Genomic DNA, 14,716 nt, shown 5'->3' on the forward strand with positions numbered 1-14,716 from the left:
ATTAGCAAAAAGTTGTGCCTCTTTGAGAATCACTATAAGAAATTGTCCAAGTATAGAAAACTGTTTTCAATACATTTTTGGAGATGTTTTTAAAATTACTTTACACTGGAGTTAAATAGGATTCATATAGTCATTGTCCCCTTAGGAGCTTTTGATGATATAAATATTTCTATATTTGCTGTCATTAGTTTGAATACTAAAATGTTTGAAATAGTTTCCATTGGATAGGAATTTACATTTCTGCCTATTTTACATTTGAGTGAATGCCTGCCAATTGTTTTCAATACTGTAAGGACTCTTAAATCTAATCTAAGAATTGTTGCTACCCATCCAAATATTCTGAAAGGAAAGTGATAAATAAAATAAAAATAATAATCTGTCATTTACACTGTTAAGTAACAGAAGAGGACTGATATTTGGTTAGAAAATAAATTTTAAACAAATACACCTTACTAAAGTTTATCTGCCATATTTTAAAAAGATCAATGTTGAAATCTTCTGTTCAGTAATGATTACAACCAAATTTTGTTATCATCTCAAATGCAAGTCAACATCACAGAACTTTTCAGCATTACTGCTCAGATATTTATTTGTGCTTTCTGAACTTATGAAATATCTCAAAACATGACAGCAAATATTTGGGGTACCAACTTTACTAAGACATTTCAATAGCTGTCATTTTATTAGGATAGGTACATGTATAACTGTTCTCTGATTTTGATACCATAATCCATAGAAAAAGATGAAAATAAACCTGGGAACTCCCAGAACATTCTGCTCTTCCCATTTACAAAATCGTTTAGATGGTCCTGTGTCATTCCTTCACAAAATAGCCAAATAACAGTTATTCTATTTGAAACCCCAGCTTCCCAGTATTAGGAGAGGGGGAGCCTTTTATTTTCTCTGCTCACACCCCCAATTTCATTCTAGTTATTTGGAGAAAACCAGTATTGGTATATTTAAACCCCATTGTATGGATTCAGATACTGAGCCCAGAAACTTTCAGATACTAACAAGCAAAAGCTGAACCCTATTACTTCTTACTCAAAATCCAAACTTATTTTCTCATCTTGTGAAACTGAATAATATTGTATGACTGGCCTTTCAGTTCTTTCATCAACATAGTTAAGAACTATTGTTTCTATGGAGGTCAAATAATAAATGAGAAAATGATGTATATCTGTTTGAGGATCATTTTAAATGAAAAAATATTTCTACATAAACCATGCTCAATATGATGATATTATTCACATGTTATCTAGACATATCCTTTTTCATTATCAACCTAATTTTAATGTATTTCTTATAAATTATAACTAAAGAATTGCTTTGATGTTGAGTATGATTTAGTCACAAACAAGAAGCTGCAACTAGGAAACCATTGGAATTCCACATCTAAGGGACTCCAACTCATAGTCAATAAAGGGAATGTCTTTCTTATGAATTACAGTTATTTTTAAATAAAGTAAACTGTTATGCCCAGATTTCAAGATTCCCAAGAGCCCACCAGGGAACCAGCCAGTCCGATGCAAAAGCAAAGAGTCCTTTATTTCAAGCTAGCTCGAGCTCCCCGTCCACCACACTCACCGACACAACAGCAAGCCAAGTGGCCGAGAGAGTGAAGCCTGATGGGATGAGGGGTTTTATAGGGGGGTGGAGTAAGGGCAGGAGAGGGGACTATGGGCCCCGCCGATTGGCCAGGCGCGAGTCGGTGTCTCATTACACAGGATGTAGTCATATTGATGGCATGCACTTCCCTTGATTATCATTGGTTAGTCCAGAGAAATCCTGGGCGTGGCCAGCAGAGGCCCGGGCCTCCAAGAAGAAGCCCCGCCGAGCACATGGCTCTGCCCAAAAATGGAGGACCCAGGGCAAGATGGAGGGCACAGTCCTCGCCCCTCCACTGAGAATGCGGGGAAGGGTGGGGGCCGCACGTCCGCAGGTCTCTGCTCGCGTGGGAAAGGAGGCTGTCCCGGGATGGGCCGGCGGCTCTGGGCGGCTGCAGCCTGGGCGGTCCCCACCATCCCCCCGTCCACAGGGCCATGCGGGGCCTCCTAGCTCAAGCGAGGGTGGGAGCCGAGCGCACTGGCCCTCCGGCGAACTGTCCTTTTCCCTCCCTCCCAAGCTCCCTGGCCCTGCACTGAAACCCCGGCTCCGACAGCCCGCCTCCTCGCCCCTCGATAGGCTTCCTTCCCCGAAGGCCGCAGGCCACTCCCCAGCACCCAGGAGCCCGGGGTGCTGTTCCCCTGCTGGAGGGGACTCGGGCCGCCCCTGCTCCCCCAGAGCCCTGGGCCTGCCCCCTCTCTGCGGCCCTCGACCGTCCCGGGCAGGAAACTAGACCGGGGGCGGCCAACCCAGCGCCGGTGCTGGGAGACCAGCGGGGACGGGCTGGCGGGAGCCCGCTGCGGGGACCGCGGGAACCGACCGCGGGGAGCGCTGGGCATCAGGGCCTCTGGGTTGAGGTCTCGCCCTTTCATAAACAAGCAATCTTATATCTCTACCCCAAAATATAAAATCTCATAGAAAAATCTACTGGCATTGAAAGGCTCAACAAGCTTTAAGGTGGGGGAATTTAGTGTGATGAGGAGAAAACAAAATGTATTGAACTTCTTAAAATCATCCAGTATATCATTAAGAAAAGCAAAAAAGAAGATGGTTTCATCAATGTCATCCCGATGGTGTTACCTATAGATAATATTGAGACTCATTATAGCATATGGAATATGCTGGTTGCATTCAGCTAAGGAATATTCCTTGCTCATATATACATTATTTGAATAATGCTTTATACTGGAGTAAAAACAAGTTAAAGGTATAGCCTTATAATTGCCTAAGAGCATACATTCTGATTTTATCCCTGTAATAAATATCATTAGTAGATATACTCTTCAAAGGGATAGTTAAAGCATTCAGATTCATAATTTTAAGTTTCTATATTATAGCCCTCAAGAAGAAAATGCTTTAATATACTGGTAAGAACTTTTACTTAAAATTGTTTTTTGAACATGGATATTATATATGTTTTTCTAACAAAACTTTAAGGAAGTAAATGCTATTGGAATCTATATTTATTTTATCATATCAACAAATAACAATCTAAGTTAAAAATAATTCATTATACTGTAATTTAGTGAAAAAAAATCAGGAGAAGATAAGTAGTTCTTTTTTAATTCTCATATGAACTGGTGATTATTTTAGATCTTTTGAAATAGTGGGTGAAAATGAAAAATAGAGATTGACCCTTAATTATAACATAGCCATCAGAAGCCTTTAATACTAAGCAGCTATTAATGTATGCAAAGTCATATAATTATAGAATTTGGAATACCCCTACTTACCAAATGAGTAAAAGTGGCATTTAAGTGTTTGGCCCTTTAATCCAGAGCCCTTAGTAGATGAAAATATGTTCATCTTTTACTACCCCTAGTGATAATTATAATTGTATTGTTGGATCACATTTCTTGACTCTTGTGCAATTTAGCCCTGTCAGCATTAATCTCTTGGCTGTTCACATCGGTGGAACTAAATGTATGCTTAATATTATGTAGGTTAGATGGTTGTCATCCTAGTTGGGGAAAACAATGAAAGAATTTACTGTGGTATTAGGCAAATGTTTTATGAGGGCACCAGTTCTAATATGTAAACATTTATACTATAGTGAAATAATATTTTAACACTTGCGTACTTGGAAGTAGTTTTTTACTTTCTTCATGTAAAAGTTCCATGCTGGATTTGCTTCTTAAATATCTTTAGATTCTTTTCCATATATTTTTCGAACCAATACTATTATTTGTTGCTGTATAGTATTTATAACAGGAAGTAGCTGTGGTTCATCAAGAGAAATGTTTTTATAAAGTAAGTTTATATTTTGTTTTTAGCATCTGATTAACACATTTATCTGGGTGTAGGAACATTCTGACAAGTGTGGGGGGCAACTGCTGATATAAACTCACTACCACAGGAAAATGAACCTTTTGATAAAGACATCTCAAAACTGATGAGTAAAGTACAGAGAACATCACCGTTGTCATTATGTATCATTTTATTACCTTTATGTTGCTCTTGATCTTTTATATGGATAGCAAAGCACTGACAAAAGAAGGCTAAATATAGACATTTGTATAATACACCATTGGCTGCAGATTAATCCTTACATCAAAAACTAGTTAGCAGGCAAAGGATTCATATTTCATTAAAATACAGATAGTATTCTTTATAGAATCTGAAAACTTAAATACTGTGGAGTGCTTTGGAATTTTAAATGAATGGTTTTCATTTATATTACATTTTAATTTTCTTAGTCAAACACATTTGTTAAACATGATTATGAGCTGAGCCTTGAGGTAGACTTTATGGCTGAAAATAGGGCAGCGAAGGTGTGTCTCCTGCCTGAGAGAGAGAATATATTATATTTGGGGAATGGAAAAACATGCAGTACAGAGAAAAAGATTTAAGACAATAAGAGAACATACAAATAAATATTATTGATTGGTCAATAGAAACCCAAACTTCTTATGCTGCCAGCCTCTGAGAGGTTATTATCACTTCTCTTTCTCCCCCTTACATACTGAAATCTAGCCTTATTGGCTCTCCTTTGGTTTCCTGATCAGACTAAAGTTTTTCCATGGTAGGTCCTTTGCATTCGCTATCCATTTGCTTAGAACATTTTCCTCATAGCTGGTGACTTCTTAATCTTCATGTATCACCTTCTTAAAGAAGTCTTCCTTGTGTTACTAATCCAGTGATTTTCAACAGTTTTTATCTCCTGGGACACATAAACTACTAAATTTCCATGCCACACCAAAAAATGCAATGTATCTGACACAAAAATGGGTATAATTTTAACTGATTTACAAATAACAACAACAACAACAACAATAATAATAGTAATAGTAATTAGCTACTCTTCTTGCTCCAAAGTGACTTTTTTAAAAATCAGGTGCCTATTCCTGTATATAAGGATTTCTGTACCAAGAATTAACCAATCAGACACAACCTTATTATGCAAAGTGACTAATAAGATGAAACTCTATTATATGACCATATTGATGGTTCAAAACATGGTATTCACACAAGATGGCTGTTATTGTGTAGGCTGTTGTCATTTTTTAATTTGACAATCTAAGGGAAAAGAGGTTAATGCCCCTAACTAAATAGTCAGGTATTGTATGTTTTAAAAATTATTGCAGCCTGGCCAGCGTGGCTCAGTGGTTGAGCATCAACCTATGAGGCAGCAGGTCACAGTTCAATTAGTGGTCAGGGTTCATGCCCGAGCTGTGGAATCAATCCCCAGTAGGGGGCGTGCAAGAGGCAGCTGATCAATGATTAATTTTCATCATTGATGTTTCTATCTCTCTCTCCCTCTCCCTTCCTCTCTGAAATCAATAAAAATATATTTTAAAAAATTATTGTAGCACACCAATAGAAAATCGCTGTACTAATCTAAAGGTACAATTTTAATAGTCTATTCAACTATACTTTTTTTGTCTTTCTCCACCCAGAACCTTCCCTAGTGTATAACAAACTTTCCATAAGTGTTGAATGAATGAATAAACAGCAAAGACAAATACAGGAATAAAAATTAAATAGTCAATATAATTCAATGAAGTTTCTTGGGACAGGCACTTTCTAAATCCATTTTTTAAATGTTGTTTTTTTTTTAATCAGTTTTAGAAACAGAAGAGACAGAAGAAGGTAGAGAAACAGGGATAAGGAGAGGAAGAAGGAGAGGGAGAGAGAGAGAAATGTTGATGTGAGACAGAAACATCAATTGGTTGCTTCCCATTTGATCTGGGACTGAACCTGCAATCTGGGCATGTATCCTGATTGGGAATCAAACCTGTGTCCTTTAGGTGCATGGGATGACATTCTACCAACTGAGACACACTGGCTTGGGCATAAATCCATTTTTTATGGAAGGAGAGATATTACCCCCTCCTCATTTACACGAGAAAACTACTGGTAATGATATAATGCTTATGTAGCATGGAGGCTGTGAGGACAGTACAGAAAATACCAGTTTCAACTTCTGGACAACAATCTATTCATTTAGCTCCAGTGCAACAAGTAAAATCCTTGAACCGATTATATATGCATGAAACTGTACTATGAACTCAAATGCCATCAGTTGGTGAGAATTTGAGATAGGAAGTTTGTAAAGGGGCTGAAAAGCCAAATGAAGGGGCTTGTCAGGTGCTATAGTAAGACCTGAAAGCTGTGGTGTTCCTTGAAGAGCAAAGCTTTTAATGCAATAAGCCATTGTAGTATCACCTCAAATGCAACCTTTCAAAGGTGGCCTGCAAAGGCTTCATTTATTTTTCTTAAGAAATAACACCAGAGATTGCATTCACACAGAAGGAGCCTCTTTTAAATGCAAATACTCAAAATTTAAGCTTTTAACCTTAATTATCAATTAAATTCTTTCAGGGTTTAGTTGATTGTTGAAAGCAAAACACCTAAAGTGTGGATGGATGAGGTGATGGGTTTAAATATCAATGGGAGGAATAAGAGCATTAACAAGAAAGAGAGCTCACTAAAAGTTGGAGATGTGAGGACTGTTTGTTTTGGCTATTACTTAAAATCATCTTTCCTGATGATCTTTAAGCAATGAGTAGGATGGATAGTAATGTTGACAGACAGCCAATTAACAGGATAACATAAAAGGTAAAGGATATAAGTACCTCATTAATGAAATAGCAAAATAAATGAAAAAGCACACCATATATTGAAATACATAACCAACTAGACTAGGCAATGAAGAGTGTGGTATGGTGAAGGGAATAATGGACTTTCAGGTTAGAAAGAGGCCACAGCAGTGAGTTAAACCTACAAAAAACGCCAATGTCTGTTTCACAGCATCCCTAATAAATTGAATAAGTTGTCCAACTTCTGCTTGACTCAGACCTGAAGGGACAAGTATATAGTAGAGGGTAATAAACATTTGCCTTTAACTTTCAACAGGCTGTTCCTTATATTTGGCCAGGACACTCTTGCCTTTATCTTTGACCTCAAAAGTAGAAGGACCAAATTTGATATGTCTTTTATTTGGTTACCCTTTATTAAATGTTTTGAGGTTTCTATTCTGTCCTAATTTTCAAAGCTTTTACTTTCCATGTGGGACCATATCATTTTCTTTTCTCTTTTTTTGTCCTGGATTTTAAACCCTTCAAGTCCATGCTTATTCTTTTCTGGTGTACACTGGATGATCAATGATTTTTTGTTTCCAAACATCAAACACAATATTCATAATCCTGAGTGGCAGCATACCAGCCCAGAATAGAATGGCTTGTCCTGCTTGATTCTGGTTACTCTAATTAACATTTATTGTAATACTTAATTTCTATGATTTCTCTTGTTTAAATATTTTTGGACTAATAATTCAAGATATTTGGGGCTTTAAGAAAGGATAGGATTTTTAGGGCTAAAGGTTTGACTGGAAATGAAGCTAACTGATGAATATGTCAAGTCTCGAATGTTAGGTATGCATTCAATGGCTGTCTCAAAATAGAGGCCATCCTAAATTCAGAAATGGCAGGAGTCTGATGGAAACTACATTTTTTCTTTGACTTTGTATTTCTCTTCCTTTGAAAGTTGTCATGAAATGAACAGTTTAAGTTATGATAGAAAAAACTTAACTGCAATTGAATGAAAAAGCATTAAAAAGTATAAATTAGAAATAAATCTAAGAGTTGCAGTTATACCTGAGCATGGGCTAATAGAAATGAAAATTTATAATTCTTGACTCTTTGTTTCTTAGAAACTAAATGCTAGGCATAAAGACATAGAATGAATATGTGTGCGTGTGTGTGTGTGTGTGTGTGTGTGTGTGTGTAAAGGTGTGTGTGTGTGTGAATTCACTCACTCAGGTCCTTACATTATTGAGAGACTGTTTTCATTTCTGGTCACCACCTTAGCAAACTAATCAATGAGGCATGAACTGCTATCTGCAGTGAAAGAAATGAAAAATAAACCAGAGATAATCCCTCAGTTAAAAGGTTATTCTGTGTGATAAAAGCTATTTTGTTAATTTATTTACTTACTGGTACAGTGAGATAAAGTGAAAGTACAATTAGGGAATTCTTGTTGAAAGGATTTTAAAGGGCAATGATGACTTAATATTTTGTATTATTTGATTCACACTTAAGAGCACTTTTAAAAATTTGTAGCACAGAAAATTCTGTATTCTTTGCTTTAGATTATTTTGTATTTTAAATGTTGTAGGTATTTATGTAATATAATTGATTATTCAATAAAAGTAGTCTCTTTAGATGAATCTGCAATTTAAAGCAGGGTGGTTATTTTTCAGAAATGTGGTTTCTACATTGTAATATTCTCTGGTGATTTAATGCATGATATGTACTTTTTTGAAAATTATTAATTTTTTACTTCTTCAGCTGATTCATCCAGAAAATGTAGTATTAATTTTTTGCTAGTTAATGGAGTGCTGAATTCTGGTAAAATAAATAGAACATTATTATTGCATTTTAAAGCTTTGTGTATCTACACAGAAGTAATATAGAAATTATTCTATTGATGTGATATTAAATATAGTCCATGGTATTATGAAAATGGGTGGAAGTTGGTATATGGGGAGATTAGGGAAGAAATCCATGTTAATTGGCTTTGGGTTTCTCCCATGGACAACGAAGGAAAGAACATTCTAGGTGGAAGGATTTGCATCTGTAAAGCATGGATATTTGAAAGAAATTAGGTACCACTTCAGAGAGAGAGTGTGGGGAAGTTTTGAGAAATTATACTGGAAAGGAATTGAGGCATTAGACCGTGGAGGATCTGGCATGTTATGATAAGAGATTTGGTGAGTTTTGGAAGATTTGCAGAATGCACTGAAGTGCTGCAATGTTATTTCTATGCAGATCCCAGGTCAGTAGTACACCACAGGATCAGAAGGGAAACAACCTCAGGTAAGGCAGGAGCAAGATGAATGAAGAAGAGAGAGTTGAGAAACATCATAGGTAGAGTCGATAGAAGCTGGTGACCACTGAGCTGAGAAGTAGAAAGTACACTAAAGGAGAGAGAGGAATTGAGTCTGGCCTAGGGGATTGGATGCATGGTGGTTTATTAACAGATATATCGAATACTAGTACAACTGATAATGTGATGCAGGTTTAGGTTGAAAAGTAAGTTTATTTTTGACATATTACATTTGAAATGCTTGTGAAATATCCAGCTATTCAGTATACCAATGGAAAGAAGGTTTAAAACTCAATAAAAAAGGCAAAACACCATTTCTAATTTCTCAGTAGTTTGTTTCAATTATTAATGAGTTAGTTATCAATTTCATTTCTAAGCTGATCTAGAAATTATTGAAGAGTACAATATTTTAGTCTAAAAATTAGTTTTTGTCACTTTTTCAGGAAAAAAATGACCAAAGCATGTTATTCTAATTCTCCCACTAGACTGAAAGTCACCTTTTTACTTATATAGTCTGATTTTTTTTTTCTTATTAGAAAATTTTCTTATATTTTCTGTATCTACCAGTAGATAGGTATTAACAGCTCATAACATTCCTATGTAATGTTTTTACTCAGTAAACTCAGGCAAAGCCAGAGGAAGAATAGTACCATTAAAATTAGAAATGGGATGAAGATAGTGACACATGTAGGGAACTATATTCTTAGATTGGAAGAATGTACACTTAGAAATCACAGAATACACTGAGTTACCTTTTTCTTTTACTTTAGCTGTTCACAGTCTTCTTATTGGCCACTTTAGAATAATATTAGCTTTTTTGACAATTGTATTTAAGATTTAAAAAATTTATCTAACTTAGCACCCCTTGCATGTGTTAGAGAAGGTGATGTGGCTTCCAAAGGGTTAAGTGGCTTACTGAGGTCACACATCTAACACGTGACAGATCTGTCTTTTGATCCCTGGCAAAGTGATCTATTGTTTCTATTATTCAGAGGCAACCATGTTATAATGGAGTAAGTACAGGCTTTGGAATCAGAAGTACATAATTCTGGCATAAAGATCTGAAATTTAGGAGTCAGCCAGCTCTAATTTCTTCATTTGAGAAATGGAGATAATAATATCTGCCTTCTAGGATTGTTGAAATTTAAGTGAGATGAGATATATCACTCACCTGTTATACAATAGGTGTTCTGCCTTTGTTAACTTTTCCTTCTTCATCAATAAATTCAGACTTAATGTCTTATGTTCTTAAAGTTGGAGAAAAGAGAATCAACATAACCACTCTGGAGACCTCAAAAGGTCGACCAATTGTTAGGCCAGTAGTCCCTCTGCATATTTTATTTCTTAGCCCTCTGGTCTTCTTTCCATCTTTTCTATGTTATAGTAGATATTTAACATTTTAATCTCCCTAGTAACTAATGCCCTATATTTTATAAGTATTGAAGACAGTCTTCTTAAAATAGACTTAAACTTGTATTTTAGTGACATTATTTATATTACTACTTGGGAAGTCAGTTTAAGTAGAGTAAGATGAAAATATTAAACCTATGTTTTCATTAAGAATCTTGTATATATTTAATACATTGGGACAGATTTCTTATTGTTTGTAATTTGTCTGGCTATTTCTAAAATGTGTATAATACTATCTTTAAACACCTACACCTACACAAGTGAATCTCCACTATAATTTACTTGCTTGAATCACTTAAAGTATAAAAATACTCTTTTTAAAACACTGTTTTACTTTTAAAATGGATTATCTTATGCTATTCTGGGAAATTACCATTCTTAGGACAACTGTTTTTACAGTGGTTAATGTCCCTATTTCTTCATTTAGTTATTTTTTAAAACTCCTCTTATATGTTGGGTACAATTCTGATTCTCTCTCACTGGTATGTTGAGATCAATTTTTACTGTAACAAAGATCTCATCTACAGGACACACTGCTAATTTTGGTACCATTGAAAGTGTACTTGAAAGCTCATAGGAGATAATATTCAAAGAAAATAATGTAACTGAGCATCTATTTAAGTACTGTTGTTAGCATTTGAAAGTAATTAATTGTTATATGTGATTTACTTTAAGTAGCTATATAGACATTTTTTGAGGGTGTCAAGTAATGACAGAATAACCTCTTTATTATATAATCTTTATTACATTTTAATAATATTTTACTTGAATATTAGTAATTGCAAGTGGATTGAACCCTTTTATAATGTTTATTTGTGAATGTTAGAAATTATAATTGTTTCTTGTTTCTGAATATAGTCACTCTTAAAAATGATTTTTTATAAAATTACAAGTTTTTAAAACTGGATTTAAAAGAAATGCCAATGACCCTTTGAATGAAAGAGTTGAGAATAGCCTTACTAGAGTACATCTAATTCATTATTTATCATGCTGTGGTTATAGAAACAACAAATATCTTAATTAGTTAATTTAATCAGTTATGTATGCATACCTTAATTGCCTGTAGAAGAACATGAAAAAAAATTTCTTAAGCAGTGTTACCTTTTAAAACAGGTTATCATGAGAATTTAATAAAATGACAAGTTAAATGTAAGATCATCTAAATCTGTAAGGATTTAAATAATCTGTTCATTAATAATTCACCTAACAGCTTTTTTTGTGTGGGATTGGGCCTTATCTACAAATAGACTTTGATATTGATATAATTTTAAAAGAACAATAATATATTTCTGTAGTCTACCATTTAGTTCATGGTTTATGCACGTTTATACTATTGAATTAATCTTGGACACAATAGAAAGACATTCTTTACTAGAAATAGCTTGCTTTTGCTTTGGCTTTGTGGCAAAATGACATTAGGGAACATATATGGTTGTTGTTGAACCTGATTGCTTTAGCAGCCCTCGGGTTGATAGTATCAGGTTCCAGCTTGCCCTGCTGGGTCAACTTGGACCCAGGCCTTTAAAGAGAAAAGTTCAGGGAAAGTTCACTTCTATTGTTTTACCATGGTTACAAAACAGAAAGGGGAGAAAAAAATAGAAGAAAAGGAGAAATCTTGGTGTTGTGACCTGCTGCTGCCATGAGTCAGTTCTTTACTGTGTTCATTTTGTTTTTATCAATTAAACATTGCAAACAGAGAAAATTAAAACCTACGATAATCTATAAAGAATACAAGCCAAAATATACTCTATTATCACTTGCAGGTAACCACCAGATACGTTCAATGACTGTTAGCGTGATTGTATCAAGTGCTTAGATTAGTTTAATTTCATTTAAAGCGGTATTTAAATTGTTCCTTAGTAAAAATTTTAAAAAAAATTGTAAGGTTATTATGAGATGAAAAGTTTGTTGAATTTGGAGGGTTAAGGGTAGTAACTTATTAAAAGTAATTTGACTTTGGTTAAATTTATTTAAATAAATTGTTATTTTGACTTAAGAAGGGAGACTGTAATTTATTATTCTGTTCTGGCTATGAATTAAAGCAAAATTTTTATTATAATGTTTTTTATCTTATATGGGAAGAAATTGTGATATGTAAGGGACAGCATGACCTTATTTAGAGTACTGTCCGCGTGTCCTTTAAATATAAGTAAAAATTTAACCAATTCAAAATCCCAAGTTTAGTCTATATTTGAAAATTGTGGAAATTTTGTTCTAAAAATATTTACCAAGTGTTAGTTCTGAGGAAGATCAGTGCAGTCTAACTTAGTGTACATTTTGTCCTCTGAGCCTATAAAAATATCATGAATAAAGCAATACAGCTCAAGCAGTTCTTTTATTCTAAAAATAATAATTTTAGTGATACCTATACTGTAGAATATCTGTGTAACCCAGCCATAATCAGTGCCTCATAATATTTCAATCTAATTTTTGTCCACATTTAATTTTTATATGAATTTATATATTCTCAAAAGGTTTTCAAATAGAAGTTTTAAAAAGTTTTTTTTCAGAAAAAGTATATTACTTATTATAAATTGCAACATTTAAAATATATTTTTTTTCAAGTGAAGATGTTAATGGGTCATATTAGAATTTCTATATTTAGACTAAATATGCTGTTTTACTTTTTATTTGTCATACAGTAATGCTTAGTTTTCAGAGGTGAAGAATAAAGAAAGGTAGTTACATAAATCAAGATAGAGTAAGATGAATCTTTGTAACTCCTCGGAATGACACTGTCTATGCTATGTGCTCATTTGCTTATTGATCCTTTGCTGTTTTGATTAACATAATTTATTTTCCTCGAAGTCATCTATGCCAAACATAGAATTGAAGTTTTTCATGATCTAGATGGAGGGCAGTGAAGGAAAAGGGAGAATAACTGTTTAAATTAATGTGCAAAGTTCTAAAAACATTTCTCATATAAATTTGATTATATATTTTGCATTGTTCAGGAATACCATTTCTGCAACTCTTCTCATAAATGCCTGCTTATATTTCTAGTACCACCCAGAAATGACAAAATTTAAATTGTCTCTATACTACTTATTATTTTGGCATCTTTTCAAACACTTAATTCTGGATATATTTGTAAATAATGATCTTAAATGACCCACACATTTTTAATGCGTTTTCTTCATATGTTAATATTGGAAAACATTTAATTTGTAGCATGTTTAACATTGCTGACGACCACTTCTGAATAAAAAGACTGGAATAACTGAAATAACTGAATCAGGCAGCTGGTAACAAGGAACTTATGAATTCAGCAGTGACTTAGTCCTTCACCTGCCAGCAGACAGGACTTACCTTAACAATTCAAAATAAATAGCTGCCTCTCAGATGCTAAAAACCTTCCAGAGAAGAGTCTATAGAGACTTCACTTGATAACCTAGCTAATGTTTAACTGCTCTAATGAGAGGAAGAACTATTTTTTCATAACTCATCTACATCCCTCCTGTTGCAGTTTAAGGGTTGATACTTATTTTTAATGTTTTTTTCCTGCTCTTTATTACTATGTATTCTGAATTTATTATTGGCCAGATTTTCCCAGTGCATGAAGAGTTAGAAATAAGTCTCATGTAGTTTTAAAGTATATTGCTTAACTTCAATGGCCTTGAAACCATGTTTTGTTTTGTTTTCTCTCCTTAGAACCATTTCTTTCTCCATAGATACAGGAATAAAATTGTTTAGTTAACTGGCTAGGATAATTGTGTGGCCTATTCCTGCTCTATTAAAATAAACAGCTCTAAAATGAATTTGTTTAAAAAATATTTACGTTTTCAATACTTTACCCCAGAAGTCAACTTGAAAGTTTCTTTCAAAGATTACTTCTCCAAAGACTATCAAGACCCAATGTTATTTTTTAAGTAAATTATATACTTTGCAGGTATTCCATTGTACTCATTTATTCTAGTTTTTCATATAAGAAAGGAAATGTTAGAAGCATGTTAAGTTTTCTATCACATGTTTTACTATATGGCAACCTTAAAAATGATATTTATGCAAAATCTTGTTTTGTCTTTTTAACAATTCAGTGTCTTTCAAATATAAGCAGTCCCTTCAATGTGCATTACAAGATTCTTTATAATTGGCTCTTGTTTACTTTTCCATTTATTTGTTTATTTTGCAACACTGTTCTCCCACTCATTACACTTGCATACAGCTTCATGCGTGCAGTTCACATTCAGGTCCTATTGAAGTTCCACTTCTCACTCATCACTGAGACTTCCCATGCTACTGCTCCAGCCCCTTCCAATGTTCACTTCTCACGGCACTTTTTCTTTGAAGTTGGGCAAAGATGAGAGGTCCTTGAGATGGAATCCATCAAATGAAGTGTATTATTTTTAAAAAAGAAAATCATTTATTTAATTTA

The 14,716-nt window shown here is 34.2% G+C and overlaps 1 protein-coding gene across 2 annotated transcripts in view; it reads left to right on the plus strand.

The window, feature by feature from the left end:
* DACH1 (dachshund family transcription factor 1) overlaps window positions 1-14,716 on the plus strand; it is a gene marked incomplete at both ends in the record, with an annotated part of 446,771 nt that overhangs the window by 141,652 nt on the left and 290,403 nt on the right. The gene's annotated exons all lie outside the window — the stretch shown is intronic.

Source organism: Myotis nattereri (genome assembly GCF_964212035.1).
Source record: "Myotis nattereri genome assembly, chromosome: 2".
Taxonomy (NCBI): Eukaryota; Metazoa; Chordata; class Mammalia; order Chiroptera; family Vespertilionidae; genus Myotis; species Myotis nattereri.